This window comes from Pongo pygmaeus, chromosome 9 (assembly GCF_028885625.2).
Source record: "Pongo pygmaeus isolate AG05252 chromosome 9, NHGRI_mPonPyg2-v2.0_pri, whole genome shotgun sequence".
Taxonomy (NCBI): domain Eukaryota; kingdom Metazoa; phylum Chordata; class Mammalia; order Primates; family Hominidae; genus Pongo; species Pongo pygmaeus.
Window position 1 is genome coordinate 65,002,910 of NC_072382.2, and position 18,535 is coordinate 65,021,444.

Sequence of the window (18,535 nt, forward strand, 5' to 3'; positions counted from 1 at the left end):
ATCCTGCCCACTGCCACTGGACCATTTCTGTAGGTAGTCCGGGTCTCCTGCCCAGCCCACTGCCACTGGACTCTCTCCCCTGTGTGTGAGCCCCTAATAAAACCCCACGTCTCGTTTGCTGGCTCTGGGTCTCTTCTTTGGCCTTGTGAACCTGGTGCTTTCCCTACTGAGGCAATTCGGGGGTTCGGCACAATATTTGCCAAGATGCTTTTTTCAAATAAGGTAACATCTATAGGTTCCAGAAATTAGGACCTGATATCCTGAGTGGAGGTGGCGTTGGAGGTGCATTTTTCAGCCTACCATAGTTTGTAGATTATTTTAGATTTTATAAGCACACAATCATGGCATCTGTAAATAACAGCTTCATTTCTCCAACATAGTTTAGCCCCTTTTTATATACTATATAAGCAAACTATGATTTGGGCAACTTATGGTAATTTACACAAGATTCTAGTATCAGGGCTAGGGTTTGAGCTCAGGTCTGGCAGACTCCAAAGTCTGAGTTCTTAACCACTATGTTGCACTGCCTAATATGAGTCTAAGTTCTATTATTGGCAAAAAGAAATATCAGCAGCAGTTCTATGCAAAAGGCATTCTAAGCAATTGATTTTTTCTGAGAACTACCTATCTTCTTAGATGCAAGATATAACATTCAGGAGTGCTTAAAATCTTTGGGATAAACATTCATACTACAAAGTTTAAAATAAGACTTTGGAATAATAATTTTTTTAAAAGACCTAGGTTTAAGTCCCAGACTCACCACAAACTGCTATTATGGCCTTGAACAAGTTACATAATTCATGTGAGCCTGTTTCTACGTCTTTAAAACTGAGATAATAACCATGGCACCGTGTTATTGGAATACTTAAGAAAATGCATGTGCATTTGCATAGTGAATGCTCAATAAATAATTTTTAGCTGCTATTGTGGTGTTATTATATTTATTCATTTATCAAAAACACATTTAGTAGCAAATTCAAAAACCAAAAAAACAGACAAGACCATCTTTGTCTACAACAAACACCACAACAAATAATTGTCACCTGGGCTAATGAGCAGAATGATGGAGACAGGAGGAAACGCCATGGAAGTGAGGAACAGAGAGCAAGTGACTCACTGTGGGTAGGAATGGGAGTCAGGAAGAGCTTCCCAGAGAAGGCGATGCCTAAGCTAAAACTTGAAGGAGAAAGCAGAGAAGACAGGAAGAGCGTTCCAGGCAAAAGGACCAGCATGTGGCACAGGGAGGCCTGAAATTACTTTTCCAGCAGAGGAACAAAACTGCCTTACCTGCCTTGGAAGAAGCAGAGTTCAGGAACTGGAAGCCAGAAACACTGAAGTTCACTCTATTCAGCTGGGAGAGGAAGATCAGAGTCACCTGGAGGAGGTATCTGGCTTTAGAGCTCACAGCTTCAGAGCTGGACTGCTCATCAATTAGAAGGCGCTAGTGATGCCTCCTGCGGAGTCCCTGGCGCCTGCTTGTACTGTAGGAACCATTTGGTTCTTCAGCACGAATCTCTGTGTTCCTGGGGCTGCAAGAGCAAGCCAGCCTCAGTCACCACAGCTGATCCCTCTCAGATGCAAGCTGATTGCTGCCTGACCGGAAGGATGCTGGGAAGGGTACGGGGTGGTGGGTGGGGGAGGCATGTCAAGCCTGGAGGGAGTGAGGAGGAGCTAGACCTCCCACAAAGCCTCTTGAGCAGTTCTTCAAATAGATGCTATGTGGGAGAGAACTGAGGTGTCCGGGCACATCAGGGATGTGGTGTCCAATACTAGGCACCACAGTCCGATGGTGAGTAGACTCAGCACCATCTTACCTGAGGAATAAGAGTTTAACTAGGAGCAACACAGAGGATACCGACAGAGGCCCCAGGAGGAGCAGCCTCCTGGAAGACAGATTAGGCTTTCTTGTTCTGCACCAGAAGGGAGAGCTAAGTCTTCAGATGGAAACTACGGAAAGGGAGATTTGGGCTGTCAACATAAATAATTGTTTGATCATTAACGAATATTGAGCCCAGCCTCGCGAAGCCTCTCGGCGCACTGCAGCTCAAAGGCAACCGACTCACGCTCTTCCCACTGCCGAAGCCCAAGAGGAAGTGCAATTGCGCCGAAGGGGCAGCCAAGGAAGAGCCCAAGAGGGGATCGGTGTGGTTTTCAGCTAAATCCGCTCCTGCAAAAGGGGAAATGAAACCAAAAAGGCAGCAGGAAAGGATACATCTTCAGACAAAAAAAGTGTAAACAAAGGGAAAAGGGGAGCAAAGAGAAAACAGGCCAAGTGGCTAACCAAGAAACTAAAGAACATTTATCTGCAGAAAATGGAGAAACTAAAATCGGGGAGAGCTCAGCCTCTGATGAAGCCAGAGAGAGAGAAGCCAAGTCTGATTAATAGCATGTACCCTGTCTTAGCGGTCCCCGTCTCCCTTCTTGTACAATCCAGAAGAGTATTTTTATCAACTATTTTGTAAATGCAAGTATTTTAGTAGATCTAGAAACGTTTTTAAGGAGGGAATCCCACCTCATCCCATTTTTTAAGTATATGCTTTTTAAGAGGTAAAGTCATTTGCTGGTTGTTTATTTTTTGGTACAACCAGAAGATAGCGCGGGATATTGAATTATGGGAGGCTTTGACTGTCTTGGGTGTTAGCTTAACATTCCATAGATGGGGGTTAGTTTTTATATATTGTAATATAAAGCATACTGAATGGCAACATAGAGTCACAGTCCTGCATTTATGTCTCGGACATTTTAAATTACTTCTAGTGCCATGTTGTTTTTCAGTAGAATTGTTTCCTAAAGAAAGCCAGCCCTTGAACATGGCTCTTCCTGTCAGAATTGTGTGCACTCTGTACCATCTTTGGTCGCAGTCCTGTTTCCCTAATAACTGTGTTCATGTGCTGTGGAAGACTGAAAATTTGAGTATGTGGTATATATGCAATTCAATTTTGAATTGGTGGGACTATGTAACAGTTGATCAATATGTGAAGATACTGATATTTGATAGCCTCTTAAGGAAAAATTGCCTCCAAATTTCAAGCTGGAAAGTCACTGGAACAACTTTAAAAAGGAATTACAATAATGGCTTTTTAGATTATTGGTATGTATGTTAAGAATTGTGTACAAATTGAAATGTCTGTATACTGATCCTCAACGCAACCAATAAAATCTCAATTGTGAAAGAAAAAAAACCAAATATTTATGGAATACCTAATATGTGCCAGACATTATTCTAGGCACTTTACAGCAATAGGAGTTATCCAATCATTGAATGAGAAGCCTTGAAAGGTAGTGAGCTCTCTGTCACAAGAGAAATTCAAGCAGAGGCAGGTCGATTTCTTAGTGGAATGTTGAAGGAGGAATTGAAGTCTGGAGTAAAAAATCGACCCAGCTGGCTTCCAGTTTCTCTTCAGCCTTGTGACTATATGACATCTGCTTTCTAAAGATTGGAGACACTCACATACATTTCCTTTAGCATTCCGTGTTTAATATCTTGGGGAGGCAAAGGAGAAAGGTAGACACCATCCTCTTTACCCTATGGTAAAAGGTAAATGTAGGAAAGTGGAATGACTTTATCAAGGTAACACAGATGATAGGGTCATGCAGAAGCAGGACTAGGGTCCAGGGTTTCTGCCTCTGTCTCCAACATATGTTCCTTGTTCTCCTCTTTGTCACAGCCCTGAAATGCACTGGCCTGCTGGGTGAGGTCCTGAAAGGGTCAGAGCTCCAAGGATTACTAAGTAAGGTAGTGTCAGTCCCAAGCCATGCTGTGGATCTAGGGTAACAGCCAGGGCGGCCTCAGGGGCAGGGGCCACATACTGGGCTTCCTCCTCAGGAGGTTTAATGCTCTGTGGTTGCCATCTTGAAATTCTTAAGACTTGTATCTTTGAATTTGTGTTTTGTGAGGTCTGATGGGACAATGGGGCACTCACAGGGGCTTAGGACCTCAGCTTACTTGTGGTCCTACCTCCTCCCACCTTTCCAGGATGGTTGTCTACGGGGGCTGTGGGGCCTCTCTCTCCCCCAGGCCCCACCGCACAACTGTGGCTGCTCTCCACCCCAGACAGGACACAGGGAGAGTCAGGGGCCCAGCACACACCCACAGTCTTGGTAGTGAGGCTTGGCAGCACCCCTACACACCTGCTGGATGGCTAGCCAGAGGCCCCATCTCCAGGGGATTAAGTCTCACCTACCCAATCCAGGTAGCAAGCACATCCCAGCACACAGGTTCAAAAATCCAGGGAAGCCAACTGCCATGGGTTGGAGGGGTGAGAGCCCATGGAAAGGAAAGATGCCTGGCTTAATTTCTTCAGACCCACAGCCTCAGTTGCCTCTGGCTGCCTCGGGCAGAGTTCCTTGGTACAAGCAGGAAGAGTGTGCATGCCTCTTCCATCAAGGGGCAGAGGTCCGGGGCACTTAAGAGGCTGCACACTCCCCTGCAAGTGTCCCCACACCTGGAGCCCTCCCTCAGGCAGCTACAGCCAGTAACATACCTTGGTGGGAGGAGGGGGTCCTCTCTCTTTTCCTCCCTTCCAGCGCAGGGCTTCGGTTTGTCTCTTCTGGACAGCTCAAGGCACCTTTTGGGGAGGGGCTACAAAATGCAAATTGTATAAGTTTGGTAATTCCACATACACATTAAGTGCTTTTATATTTGCGTTTATATTTGCCTTGCACAATGTAAAGATAAAATTCATGCTAATAATTGAAAACTTTAATTTTTCTTAGAATGACATTAAATAACAAATGAAAAACACCATGACAAGCTGGGAGAGAGACTGCAGAAGAAAGAAAAAAGCTTTATCTATAACAGCACTTTTTTTCTTGCTTTTTAACCTTGAGGCTCCACATTTTCATTTTGCACTGAGCCTCACAAATTATGTAGCTAGCTCTGATTACAACTTGCTCCTTGCCTAAGCCAACCCATGTGCAAGCTAGGCAGCTGATCCTGAACCCAATGGCTAGAGCCCAGTCTCACAATAATGTTACTGTCTGTGAGTGCCCCGTGGTGACTCACAGCTCAAGACTGTATATTTCATGCTTGCCTGAATGCAAAGTAAAAGTGGCTATTTTTATAGAACAAAAACTCAGGGAAAATATGGAATTCAGCCCATCTATATGCACTGCTGCACCTGAGACACTCAGCACACATAATAAATCTGTCTTTGGAAACTTGCTCCTTTACAGTTTTGACATAGATAAATGACAAGTATTAAATCTTAAGGGAAAAGAACCAGCTGCTGTAGTTGTTGAATTACTGAGACAGAAGCCTCCAGGCCTGCTGATTTGAAATATCAGGGAGAGGCCTCCTGGAAAAGGGTATAGGTGAGCTGGGAGAATGTCTCTTCTATTACCAATCCAAGAAACTCAGGGCCACATCTAATATCTGAATCTGAACTTTGCAAGCCATTACCATAACCTTGGACTTCGACCAGTAAGAGGACCTTTTTAGGGGGGACACATGTCATGCTAAACCAATGGTTCAGAACTTGGATTGTCTGATGAAATTTTTCTTTAGACAGAACAGATACCTGGTGAAAGAGCAAGGACTAGCAACAGACATATTTGTTCACTGTTCGGCATGATAGCATTGTAGGAGTCAAGGGTGACAATAGGAATAATTCTAGAGTGTCAGAGTCAAACATAGCTAGCGGATGATGTGGCCTTTCACCATGGTGTTCCTCTGCCCCAGAGTGGAGCTCTTTGAGGGGGGGCTTGGAACCTTTGTTTTTACATCCCCTGGTGCCCCCGCCCCGCCAACACCCCCCCTCCCCCGCCCCGCCCCATACATTATCTGGCATGGAGTGGTGGCTCAGGGCACTTTTCAAAAATTAAATTCAGTCAAGTGCAGTGGCTCACGCCTGTAATCCCAGCACTTTGGGAGGCCAAGGTGGGTGGATCATGAGGTCAGGAGTTCTAGACCAGCCTGGCCAATATGGTGAAACCCCGTCTCTACTAAAAATACAAAAAATTAGCCGGGTGCAGTGACGCATGCCTGTAGTCCTACTTACTCAGGAGGCTGAGGCAGGAGAATCACTTGAACCCCAGAGGCAGAGGTTGCCATGAGCCGAGATCGTGCCAGTGCACTCCAGCCTGGGCGACAGAGTGAGACTCCATCTCAAAAAAAAAAAAAAAAAAAATTAAATCCAACTCCTTCCTTGTTTAGCAAGAAAACCACGGCCCAGAGAATTTTGATGCTATCCTCAAAATCACACAGCTAACAAATAGTAATGCTGGGACCAGAACTGAGACCTCCTTACCCCAATGGGAGCTGATCTAGTCTATCACACTTGGAGAGAAAATTGGTGTCATTTTCTTTGAAGATTATATATAATCCATGTGGATAAAAAAGAATCTCACAGAATCTCAACAATGAGCTGCTGCCAAAATGTTGGCAGAATGAAAATGAGGAAGAGGATGGGGTCCAGGGCTGGGCCCAGCCAAGCAGGGGAAGGCTGACAGTTGCTCAGATAAGGAAGCTGGCCTCTCAGCTCAGGGGGACCTTCTATGGTCCCAACCAGCACCCCAGGATGAGAGCTCTCTGCGCGAAGAGGACACCTACTCACAACATTGCTTAAGTGCGTCTTCTGAGATGAGCACTCTTCTCCGAGATATATGTGGATTAATTCATTTCATCCTCATAACAAGCCTGTTAGAAGGGCACTATTATTAATTCCACTTGACTGAAACTGAGGAAAGTTTTCCAGTGAGAGAGAGTCAGGCTTTGAACCCTAGAGTCTGAACTCTCTCTTAGCCCTTGTTGCTCAGCTGCCTGTCTGGCCTGGGGAGGGGAATGCTCACCAGAAACAGGGAAGAGTCCTTCAGAAGAGGGAACATGTGACTCCTCAGCGGCAGGAGGAGAGCAGCACCTGCTGTTGGGAAGGCCACTCCTGGGAGCGCCTCCCCCACCAGCTCCGTTCCTGGACTCCTCCTTTCCCTGGAGCCACTGCCCGAACTCATCAGACTCGGGAGCTGGATGCAGATCTTTGCATACACCTCATTCCTTTGTCCCTCCAATGAAAAACAGGCAGCATGGTGTTCTCACAGAGCCCCCAGCCCCTGGGCTTGGCTTCTCCCACTTACTGGCTGTGAACTTGGACAGCTCACTTACCCCCAGGCCTCAATCTCTTCATCCATAAACTGGATACCAGCAATGCTTCACAGGTGGCTGTAGTGAGTTACCATGCATGAAAGCATGTTGTAAATTGTTTAGTGTTAGCCAACATTCAATCCCTTTCAGTTTGTTTGTAACGAGGACCAGCTACTTGAGAGCTTGAGAGCATAGACTCTGGACCCAGACAGATAGAGGCAAGTTACTGAACCTTTGTCAATTTCAGTTTCCATATCTGTCAAATGGGCATAATGTGCTGGTACCAGCTATAGGGATGATAGAAGGCATAAGCAAGATGATGCATGAAAAATAATAGTAAAATGTTTATATGCCTTTAAATAAGTTAATATATAATAAGATCACTGATAATCACCTGGCATAGATTGGTATTATTAATTCTTTTCAAACCAGGGAGAAAAAGACAATGCTTTGTAAAATACTTAGCTTTGCTTCTAGCACATGATTTGTGCTCAATAAATACAGGCTACTAAGGTAATGTTATCACTGGTGTTGTTATTGTTATCAGTAATAGTATTAACATAGAGGGGCTAGTGATTCCTATGCACATCGGGGCTAAGCGGCACTGCCTTGGGACTCAGCAGGACTCTGCTTTTCTCTGGCTGGACTTTATCCTGAATTCCCCATTGTCTCAAACCTTGCAGGGCTTGTTTCATGAACCTGCAATCTATGCCACTGCACAAGACCCTGTGTTCAGAAGGGGCTGTGCTCAAAAAGGCTCCATGCTTGGCTTAATACTCTGCTATTGCTGTCTTGAAATTCTTATCTTTCAGTAAGAGGCCCCACATTTTCATTTTGCATGGAGCCTGGCAAATTATGTAGCCAGTCCTGCTGCCTGCCACCCTGGGACCCTCTAGGACTGGTACCTAGAATCTACCTGGTCCATGCCACCTTCCTTCCCTCAGCCTGATTCCACTTCCTGCATCCTGAACACCATGTTTCTAATGCACACAGACACCATCTTGACCCTGACTGCAGCTCTAGCAAACTTGTGAACTGAGGTATAATTTGGCAGTCAGACCACAGGGATTTGTCCTCCCAGAAGCTAGACTTGCTAGAACCATACCTGAATTGCCATACCTTTTCTTTTCTTGTAGGAATCACCTTCTTAGCATTTAAATCTGCTAGAATTATGCACACTATTTTTAACTTGCCTCATCCCATTAAATTCTTCCTATAGCTGATAAGGTATATATTATTTTTCTTGTTTTACAGAGAAGGAAACTCAAAAAGTTTAAATAGCACGCCTAAAATGAAATAACAGATCAGAAGTCACACAAGAATATAAACACATGTGCGTTCAAATCAACAGCCCTTGGGCTGTCCTATCTCATTGCACTCAGTGGTCCTTTTCTAGGTCTAAACTCAGTTCCCTCCCACCAGCAAACCTACCTGCTCAGGGACTGAGATCTCTGCACACTGTCCTCCCCACACCGTTTCTCTGGAGGTCCCCACTCTCCCAGGGTTGTTGTAGGAGACATTCCACAGAAGCACACAAAGGGTCTATACATTAGGTCCTTGTGGCTGGGTGACAAAGAAGCCATAAACTTGGTGTCTTAAGATAAGAGAAATGTATTCTTTCACAGTTTCAGAGCCCAGAAGTCTGAAATCAATATCACTGGCCCTGAAATTAAGGTATTGGCAGGGTCTTGCTCTCCCCTGGAGTCTCCTCTTCCAGCTCCTAACGGCTGCTGGCATTCCTTGGCTTGTGGCCATATCACTCCCATCTTAAAAGTTTACGTCTTTGTGTCTCTCTCTGCACCATCTTCCTGTGGCCTTCTCTATGTGAGTGTCACATCTCCCCCTGCCCCTTCTAATAAGGATCATGTGATTGCTCTCAGGGCCCACCTGGATAATCCACACAATCTCTCCACGTCAAGATTCTCCATCACATCTGCAAAGGCCCTTTTTAGCCATATAAAGTAATAATCACGGGTTCCAAGGATTAGGAGGTGAATATCTTTTGGGAGAGGTGGGTACTTTTGTAGCCTACCAAAGTGAGCAAATATGCTAATAGTTGGGGGAGCTGGACAGAAAAAGAAAGGATTTCTCAGCCCTTTCAGAAGCATTCCTGAGCAGCCTTCAAGCAGCACAGCCTTCCCAAGAGAACTGGCTCCACTATACTTAGTCTGATCCTCTAAGGCAGGGACGGTTTGTGAAGAAGGAGGCAAGGAATCCCTGGATAAGGCCCTAAGGGCTAAAGAGTGAGAGACTGGATCTTCTAAGGAGAGCAGAATCGAAAGTTAAGCTGTCCTCCGGAGTTTCTGTATTCCTTTCTCACATGCTTTTTCCAGTTTTGCAGGTAAAATATGTGTAAAAACCATTGAATCTATTAAGAATTCTGCTCTGGGACCATTGTGTTTTCAAATAGTGGCTAATAAACCCTCTTCCTCCCATTCTCCTTTGAGGCTATTATTCTTTTTCCCTCTCTCATTACTCAGCTGGAAACCTTCTGTTTCTGCTTCCCCTCCTTATGCCTAGATTATCCCTCATCCTTCCATGTTGGGAAAATCACTCCCAACCCAGGAAACCCTGAGGGGCAGCATTCAGTCATGCTCAAAAGCTAAAAAGTACAGTAACTATTTCCTGAAAGAAGAGGGGCAAGCATGACTAGAAAACAGATGCCCTTGAAAAGGCAAAAACCCCTCAAGAAAAGCTTCAGCTCACATCTGAATCTGTGCAGGAGGAGGCTCCCCTGATTGGCTGCACCTGGGCAGTGCCCCAGTTAGCTGGGGGGTGGAAGGGACAGTAAAACTCAGGGCCTTTGATGGAACACAAAAGGAGGCACTGAGAACTGAGACAAACTATGGAATGAACTTGTATATTATTTTATATATGCTCATATATCCAGAGTTCAGTGTTACGCTGCAGCAGATGAGAGGTAAGGATTTAACCACCAGCCCCTCCATATTAGACACTGGTACAGCCTTAAATCAGGAGTGGCTGGGCAGGGTCTCATCTAATACTGCTCTGCTCTGTTGTTTGATGCCTTCCCATTTGTTTCACCTTCCTTTCTGGCTGGGATAACCTGGTCTTCTACATCCTGGCACCAGGGTGGACATACTTACTGCTCATATTTCTTTCTTCAAAGAGCAGACTTTGTCAGCTAAGCTCCTGTTGTTCTCACTAAACCTGACCCTATTAGCTACTGCACTAGTTTGTGCAGGAATTTAAGCTTTTCCTTGATTAGAATGGGTCTGTATCAGTCAGAGTTGGACCAGAGAAGCTGAACTAGTAGGAGAGATGGAGAAAGTGGGGAGAGGTAGTGAGAGAGAGAGAGAGATAGATGAAGGGACCTTTTACAGGTAATTGACCTATGCATTGTGGGAGCTGGTTAAATAGTCCAGGTAAGGCTGTCTCTGTGTCTGATGGTGGAGCTTAAAGACCACAAGGCAGGCATCAGGAAGGGAGGATTATGAACAGGCTGAAACCCCACAGGCACAAGCTGGGACCTCACAAGGACAGGCTGGAACCTGCTATTCTTGTTGCCTCTGACCTTGGTGAAGAAGAACTCCTGCATAGACCAGACCCTCAACCCTGAGCTAAACACTCACACCTGGCCCAGCTATTGCTTCACCAAGGAGGTGAGTCAGCAGGTTAACAACAGTGTGCCTGTGCTACATGATGGCGACTGCCTCCCTTTTGCCCCCAAAAAAATCCTTAGAGGATCTCCTAGTTCACCCACCTTAACCAGAAACACGTGCAAAGGGAATCCTTGCATGTCAGCAAGCCAAACTGACACGTTACAAAGCCAGCACAGTGTCTTAGGTCAAATGTCCCAGGAAACAGACTATGAGATGGAGATGTACATGCAGGAGATTTACTGGGCTGTGTTCTTGGGAGTGAAGGAAGCAGGGTGGGGCAGAGGGAGAAGGTGAGCTGAGAGGCAGTTGCAACAGGATTCTGTATGGAGCTGGGATGGCTTTCAGGGTTGTCTGGAGTGAAGGCAAGGCTGCCTTGGGGAAGAGTGCATGATCTTGGGAGATAGAGGGCAATTTCCAAAGGGGCCTCAGCTGTGAGCTGTCAGCAGCCACTATTACCAGCTGTTGGAGGAATGAGTGCCTCATTCCCAAAGGGGGGATCTGGACGTATATGACAGTATCCAGTACAGTCTGCTTCAACCTACCTGTGATGAGTGTGGAACCTGCCTGTGATGAGTGTGGATATTCTATGCTGGAAGAGGGGTTTTTAGGTGGGCAGAAGGTGAATGATTCTCCCTGTTACTCGAAGTTCATTTATTTGGTGGCTTTTTCCTAGTCCTCTGTTTCTACATTTTTTCCCAGTTACAAAGGCTGGAGTAGAAACTTTTCACAGCTTCCCTGGTACTTTTCTGTTCCCCTGCTTCATGCCTGCTACATATGATTACATGGATGTTCCCCCATACTTAGGCCTCCCTCAGAGAACCTGGGTTTGGGGAATGTGGAATTCTAGCAAGTAGTATAAATTTTCTGAATTTCCTGCCAAGTGAGCTTGGAAAGCCAGGGCTGAGGACTCGCCTTAGAAAGGCTGCCTAAGAACCTCATTCCCTGTGGTCCACTTGGGGGTGAGGTGTGTCCGGCTCCACCCGCTAAGTCATGTTTTTTAGTAACAGTGCAGATCCATAAGAGACAGAAAATACCAGGTTGCCATTTTCTCATTTCCCAGAGCCATCAAACCACCTCTTACACATTACTATTCTTAAACATCCTCAAATTAAAATTATCCTTAGAATTTGGGAGTCACACATACATAAAAGTGTGGACAAGTACAGAAAATAAGTCCATCCTTCCAGTGCCTTCTATGTCAGTGAATGGCACCAGTCTCCATCTAGATGTACAACTCAGAATCCGAGGAGTCTTCTCAGCACCTCCCTCTCCTGCAGCCCCCATATTACAAAAGACTGTCAATCCTCCCTCTTAAAGAACTCACCAGTTCTCCCTCCCACTTCTCTCCTTCTCCGCTGCTGCCTCCCCACCCTCAGACTGCCATTGCCCCTTCTCTGGGCCCCTGTAGTGGCCTCTAAATTTGTCTGCTGGCATCTTCTCCTACCCCCTTCCAATCTGTTCACCATTCCACAAATAGAACAGAATAGTCTTTTAAAAATACAATTCTCATTATGTATTTCCTGTCCTTAAATTCCTTCTGTGTCTTTCTACCTATTTCAGTCAGAATAAAAACTCAAATTTTAATGTGGTCCACAAGCTCCTACAAGGCTCTTCAAGGCCCTGCAAGGCCCCAGGCCTCGTATTGCCCCTGGCTGCACCTCACTTGCTGGGTTCCATCAGTCTGGCCTTCTCTCAGTGCCTTCTCTGAGCCTCCCTTCTGTCATTTTCACACCCTTGCCTACATAACAGCTGCTGTGGTTTAATGATTACCAATGCAGACTCTGCAGTCAGACTGACAGGCTTTGAGTCTCCAGCTGTATAGTACCCTCCTCCTTTTTTTTTTTAACTGTGTAGTCTTAGACAATTGGCAAAAGCTAACTGTATCTCAGTCTCCTCATCTGTGAAATGGAGGCAGTAACAGAACCTTTAGCTAGAGGAATAAATGATTCAGCATTCACAGAGCACTTAGTGTGTGCTCAAAAATATTAGTTATTGTCATAACCCATCCTTCAGTTCTCAGCCCAAGCACTTCCTCAGGGAGGTCATCCTGGCAGGCCCTCCCTGAGCCAGGTCAGGGACCCCCCAGGTGTTCTTATAGCTTCCTGCCCCTTTCTTTCACAGCACATAGCATAGTGTGGTTCTGTCTACCCTTTGCTCTAGGCCATAAGCCCCTTTAGGGCAGAAACACTGCCTGTTTGCTCTCCGGTACATCCCCAGAGCCTGCCCCATTTCTAAAAATAAACATTCCCTTTTCTGGTGCAGTTGGGAGGATGTGGGTACAGGGTATGGCACATGCTTTCTGTCACCATATATGGAGGTGGAAAGTTGGGAGGCAACAGAAGACATCCGAGATGCGTCCTGGGGAGGCCTCCTTGTGGCTGATGAATACTGTAGGAATGGTCTGCCCAGTTCTAGTGAGCCCTGGCAGAGGCATTAAATCAGCCCCAGGAATGTCCCCCAGATTGCTGTGCAAATCCATCTGGTGTCTCCTCACCTAGCCTGCGAGCTTCAGAGTGGGACCCCAGAATTGCATCAGTGTTCCACTCATGGCAGGCAGCCCTTGCCCACCTACAGTAACTCCCGGCCTTAAGAAGACATACCTGGCACATCCAGCCTGGCTACAGAGTTATGTTGTTTTGATTTTCACGTCTCCACTACAGAGCACATCCACCAAGCACCAATACTCCTCTGCATCTGAACCAGAGAAGGGCTGCAGTGATGCCTGTGTTATATATTGGGAGGGCTGAATTCAAGTCACAGCATTGCCATTAATTCTCTGTGTGACCTTTACTGGTCATTTCAACTCCATTATTCATTTTACTTCTTTGTAAAATGAAACATTGAAGCAGATGACTTAGCTCCAGCACAGAGTACTAGGCTACCCCTCAGAGAACTTTCTCCCCAGGACCCACCACAATGATCTCAGTTCTCAGTAACATGGGATCCTACTCAGCACACACATGTGATCAGACTAAGGGTGGATCCCTCACCCAAGCTGGTTCTTCACTCACAGAGACAGTTCTATGGTGTTGAGTATCATAGCTATAGGTTAAGAGAAGCCAGGGCCAGACTGGTGCCCATACCAGGCAGAACCTCACAGTAGCTGAGTTTAGGGAGGTTAACTACAGGCCCTAGAGAAGGAACTGGTCTACCAAGAGAAGACTGGAGCAGAGGCAGGCACATGGCACCAGACAAAGAGAAAGAAGTCACCCGATGACCTTCAGTCTCTGTGAAGCCCAGTTGTAATTCCTCTACCATTGGGTGTCTGGAAATTCCCCTCTGTCTCTTCACTTAAGGGGAGTTTAGATGGTTTCTATTCTTGGTAATCAAATGATTGCTGACTAAGGCATCTTCTCATATTGGATGTCAATTCAACAAAACCTCAACCAGTAAGACTGTGATGATCATGAAAGCTTTAACCTTCCCAAAGACCTCTGTCTTCACTTACCTTATTTTAAAGCCGAACAGCCAAGGAAAATTGATGCTGGAGGAAGGGTTTTCATTGTGCAAAATGAGGAAACCAAGACCCAGAGAGGGAAAAAGACTCAGTCAAGGTCACTTAGTGAGTTAGTGACAGTCAAGGTGAAAGCAAAGCTCTGCCCACTCATTCCAGAGAACATCTCCTGCTGTGCATCAGGGCCTCCTCTTTACCCTGGTCTCACTCTTCCCCCGGCCAGGGCTGTTACAAAGTCAGAGCTGTCTGCAGATTTCTGTATGGAACAGTATTTGTCCCTGGTCTGTTATGTGTTCTGGAGAGTAACAAGATGGAGACCACGGGGATGCTGGAGTTGTGGGTGTGGACGTGGGCACCACACCACGTGCAAGGGAAAGTTTTGCAGACACTGAACTGCAGAACAAGACAATAGCCACACAGGCCACAGAGCACAGCTCTGCCTCCAGGCATGGCCTGGGGGAACACCCACAGGTGAGGAGATGCCTCCCTGATGTGGAAACGGGGATTCACATTGACCAGCCTGAGACTGCTGCACTGGACTCCAGCCGCAGGAGATCCCCCTGGGACTACAGGCTGCACTGGAGAGGGGAGCCCAGCTGGGAAATCACCAGAAACACCCACCTGAAAATCACAGAGCCTGGAGAGGGTGGTGAGACAATTTCTTAATAATTATCCAAAGACCTTTTGTTCTATTAAATACAGCCTCAAGAGAAAAATAAAAGATAGGACTTTTTAAAGATGCCATTCCTATGAGCAAAAAGTCATGTATTTGGAGCAGATACAGATACACTCCAATAAAACATATCATTTTGAACCATTGTTATCTCTGTAACTATCAGGCACAGGCGTGGCACAGAGCAGGTTCTTTACAAATGAGTGCTTATCTGAGCCTAGAACTAGTTTAACTTTAAGTTTAACTAATGTAGGATGTGTAGGCTGGCAGAAGTCTGTAGAATTTCCTAAGGCCAGAGGATCTTGAAAGGGGCCTGGCATCTAACCATACAGCATACAAATACAAACCTTGTAAAGATGTTTGTCTTGTCCACTCTTACTGAGGGGCCTGAAGCATGTTTTTCACCAGAGTCTGGACCTTTTCTGTTTGTTCATTTGTTTGTTTGCTTTTGGCTGTCCTGTCTATGAAAGAGCAAGGGACAGAGTCAGGGACACCTGGATCATATTCTGGGTGCAGGTCTCTTCCCTTCTTGGACTTCATTTTCCCACCCCCACCCCCGCCCACAACCTTAAGACACAGGTGGATGAGATGGTCTTTCCCGTCTCCTCTCCCAGTCTCTATTTTCAGATGATTCTCATGGTTCATCTGAATTCTACCCACAGAGAAACTTATTTAATCTTCAGGTTAAATATTTCAGCAGCTGACACATGGTAGGCCCTCAGTAAATGTCCAGGGTGATTTAAGGGATGCCTCGGGCATCTAGAGTTTCTCACCATATCTGTGTCCGTTCCTATAATTTCCTCACACTCGATGAGCCATGTGGGTTGTTGTAAAGCCTGTGGTTTATGAAAAATAGTTCAGGGCTCAAATCCCAACCAGGGGGCACAAAATCCCTAGGAGGAAGAGCCCAGAATGTCACTGAGGCTGGCAAAGAGACGGCATGAAATAAAACTAGACCAACCTCACTCATAAATATAAATGTGCAAATTCTAGACAAAATGCCAGGAAATTGAATTCAACAGTATATTAAAAGAATAATTTACCACAGCCAAATAGGGTTTACTGAAGAATGCAAAGCTGTTTTAATATTAGTAAATCTGATTATAGAACATATCAATGGGTCAAATAAGAGAAACCATATGATTATCTCAAGAGGAGCCGGAAAATCATTTATGAAGATTCAAAATCAATTCCTAAAGGGGACCTTCTTTAAAATACTAGGACTAAATGATACAAGTGGACAGTGATGGGAATGTTTTTAGTGGGAGGGCACTCCACATCTGAAGGTTTTCCAATGTTTGGGAAATTCCCCGCTTTCTGAGTTTGGGTGGGAGGCAGAGCCATCTTTCACTGTAGAAATGGAAGAAAGGCCAAGTGCTCACTGCCCTGGGTATTGGCCCCCTCCTTGCAGCAACAGTGAGGCATTTAGCATAAGCTCAGATTGGGGAGCAAAAAAGCCAGGCAGCAGAGAATCTTTTATGGCAGTTCCAGTAATAGCAGCAACATCTGTTTCCAGGGACACAGTGATAGAAGCACAAGTAGCTGTATCTGGGCTCTGAGGACCAGCAGAGTTGGTGTTTCGAGATTTGGCATCCCATGGTCAAAGACGGCAGCAGCCATTCCTCTGTGTTCCATGTCATGATCTGCACTGTGGTGCCAGCTGCCCAGGAACTCTTTGTTCCTGACTTCCTGGTGATTCTCTGAACCATCCAGAATCCTGCCAACAAATTTCTTTTTTGCTTAAATCAGCCAGAATCAGTTTCTGTTGCTGGCAACTAAGAAATCTTAAAGACACAGAAGGTTATCTCTTTAACATAATAAAGAACGTCTTATTTTTTAAAACCTGTGGCCAGAAATAATACGTAAATAATGTCATTCCTATTAAAACAAAGGACAAAACAAGAATTTTTGTTGACTGCATATCTCTTTTTTAAAAGTCAGGTTTACTGAGGTACAATTTGCACACACTAAAATTTATTCACTTAAACTGTACACTTTGATAATTTCAGCAAATAAATGCAGTCGTTGAAGCACCATGATATTCAATACATAGAGTATCCATCACCCCAAAAATTTCTCGCAAGCTCCTTTATAGTTAATGTCCTCTTCCACCCCAGCTCTGGAAACCACTGATCTGATTTCTATCTCTATAATTTGGCCTCCTCCAGAATGCCATATAAATAAAATCAGATGGTAGCCTTCTGAGTCCTGCTTCTTTCACTCAGCAAACTGTTTTTTGAGATTCATCCATGTTGTTGAATGAATGATATTTCATTGTATAAATATTCCAAAATTTGTTTATCTATTCTATGATTGATGAATATTTTTATTGTTTTCAGTTTGGGATTATTATCAATAAATCTGCTATAAACATTTGTGTATAGACTTTTGTATAAACACACATTTTTTTCTTGGGTAAATATCTAAAAGTAGGAATGCTGGGTCATATTAAATAAATGTTTAACTTTATAAAAAACTATCAAATTGTTTTCCAAAGTGGCTGTGCTGTTTTGCATTCTCACCAACACTTTATGTGAGTTACAGTTGTTCTGAATCCTCACCAGCACTTGCTATTGTCAGTTTTTAAATTTTAACCATCTAGTGGATGTACAGTGATATCTTGGTTTGACATTAATTTTTATTTTTCTAATAATTGATGATTTTGAGCATCTTCTCAGGTGTCTACTTCCCACCAATACATCTTTTTTTTGGTGAAGTATATGTTTAAACTGTTCACTTATTTATTTATTTGGCTGTCTGTCTTCCTTTCACTGTGTTGTAAGGATTCCTTATATATCCTGAATACAAGTTCTTTGTTAAATTTGTGTTTTGAAAATAATTTCTTCCAGTCTGTGGCTTGTCTTTTCATTTTCTTAAGAGTGCCTTTCAAAAAGCCGAAGTTTCCATTTTGATAAAATTCAATTTATCAATGTTTCAATTTCATCCAATTTATCATTCTTTCATGATTTATGCTTTTTGTGTCATATCTAAAAAACATGTTACCTAACCCAAGGACACAAAGATTTTTTTATCTTACACTTTCTTGTAAAAGCTTTATAGTTTTAGCTCCCACATTTAGTCTATGATTCATTTTAATTTTCTTACATAGAATGAAAAAAAGTCAATGTTCATTTTTCTTTCCATAGGAATGTAAAAATTTTCTGGAACACTATTATTATTTAACATCATTATAGAAGTTGTGGTTGGTATAATTAGATACAAAACATAAGTAAGTTGTATAGTTATTGGAAAGGAAGAGAAAAACTATCATTATTTATAGTCAATATGATTTTGTATCCAAGAAACTCAAGAGAATCTATTGAACACACATAGAATTAATAAGAATTCGATAAGATGATTCATTATGGAGTAAACGTGCAAAAATCAATAACTTTTTAATATACTAACAGTAATTATGTAAAGAATATGAGAGAAAAGAATCCCACACACAGTAACAGCAAAGACTTATATGCCTATAAGAGAAAATAAAAGAGAAAGAGAAAGTGCAAGGCCTAGATAATGAAAATCAGAATGTTTCATTGAGGACATAAAAGAAGTTAACTAAATATAAATGTGTCAATACCTTATATGGAAAAACTCAATAATATAAAGATGTTAATTTTCCCAAATGAACTTATAGTATTGGAGTTATCTGGAGAACATGACAAAATGATTCTAAAATTCATCTGGAAGTGTGAACAGGAAAG

The 18,535-nt window shown here is 44.1% G+C and overlaps 1 long non-coding RNA gene across 1 annotated transcript in view; it reads right to left on the minus strand.

The window, feature by feature from the left end:
* Nucleotides 1–924: 924 nt before the first annotated feature.
* The window catches only part of LOC134740258 (uncharacterized), a 61,260-nt gene continuing 43,649 nt past the window's right edge, over nt 925–18,535 (minus strand). The window contains exons 4-8 of the long non-coding RNA XR_010127584.1: nt 16,211–16,545; nt 15,176–15,289; nt 4,485–4,582; nt 1,288–2,167; nt 925–1,176 (exon numbers count right to left, since the gene is read on the minus strand). This is a non-coding gene — a long non-coding RNA (uncharacterized LOC134740258). The remainder of the gene's footprint in view (nt 1,177–1,287; nt 2,168–4,484; nt 4,583–15,175; nt 15,290–16,210; nt 16,546–18,535) is intronic.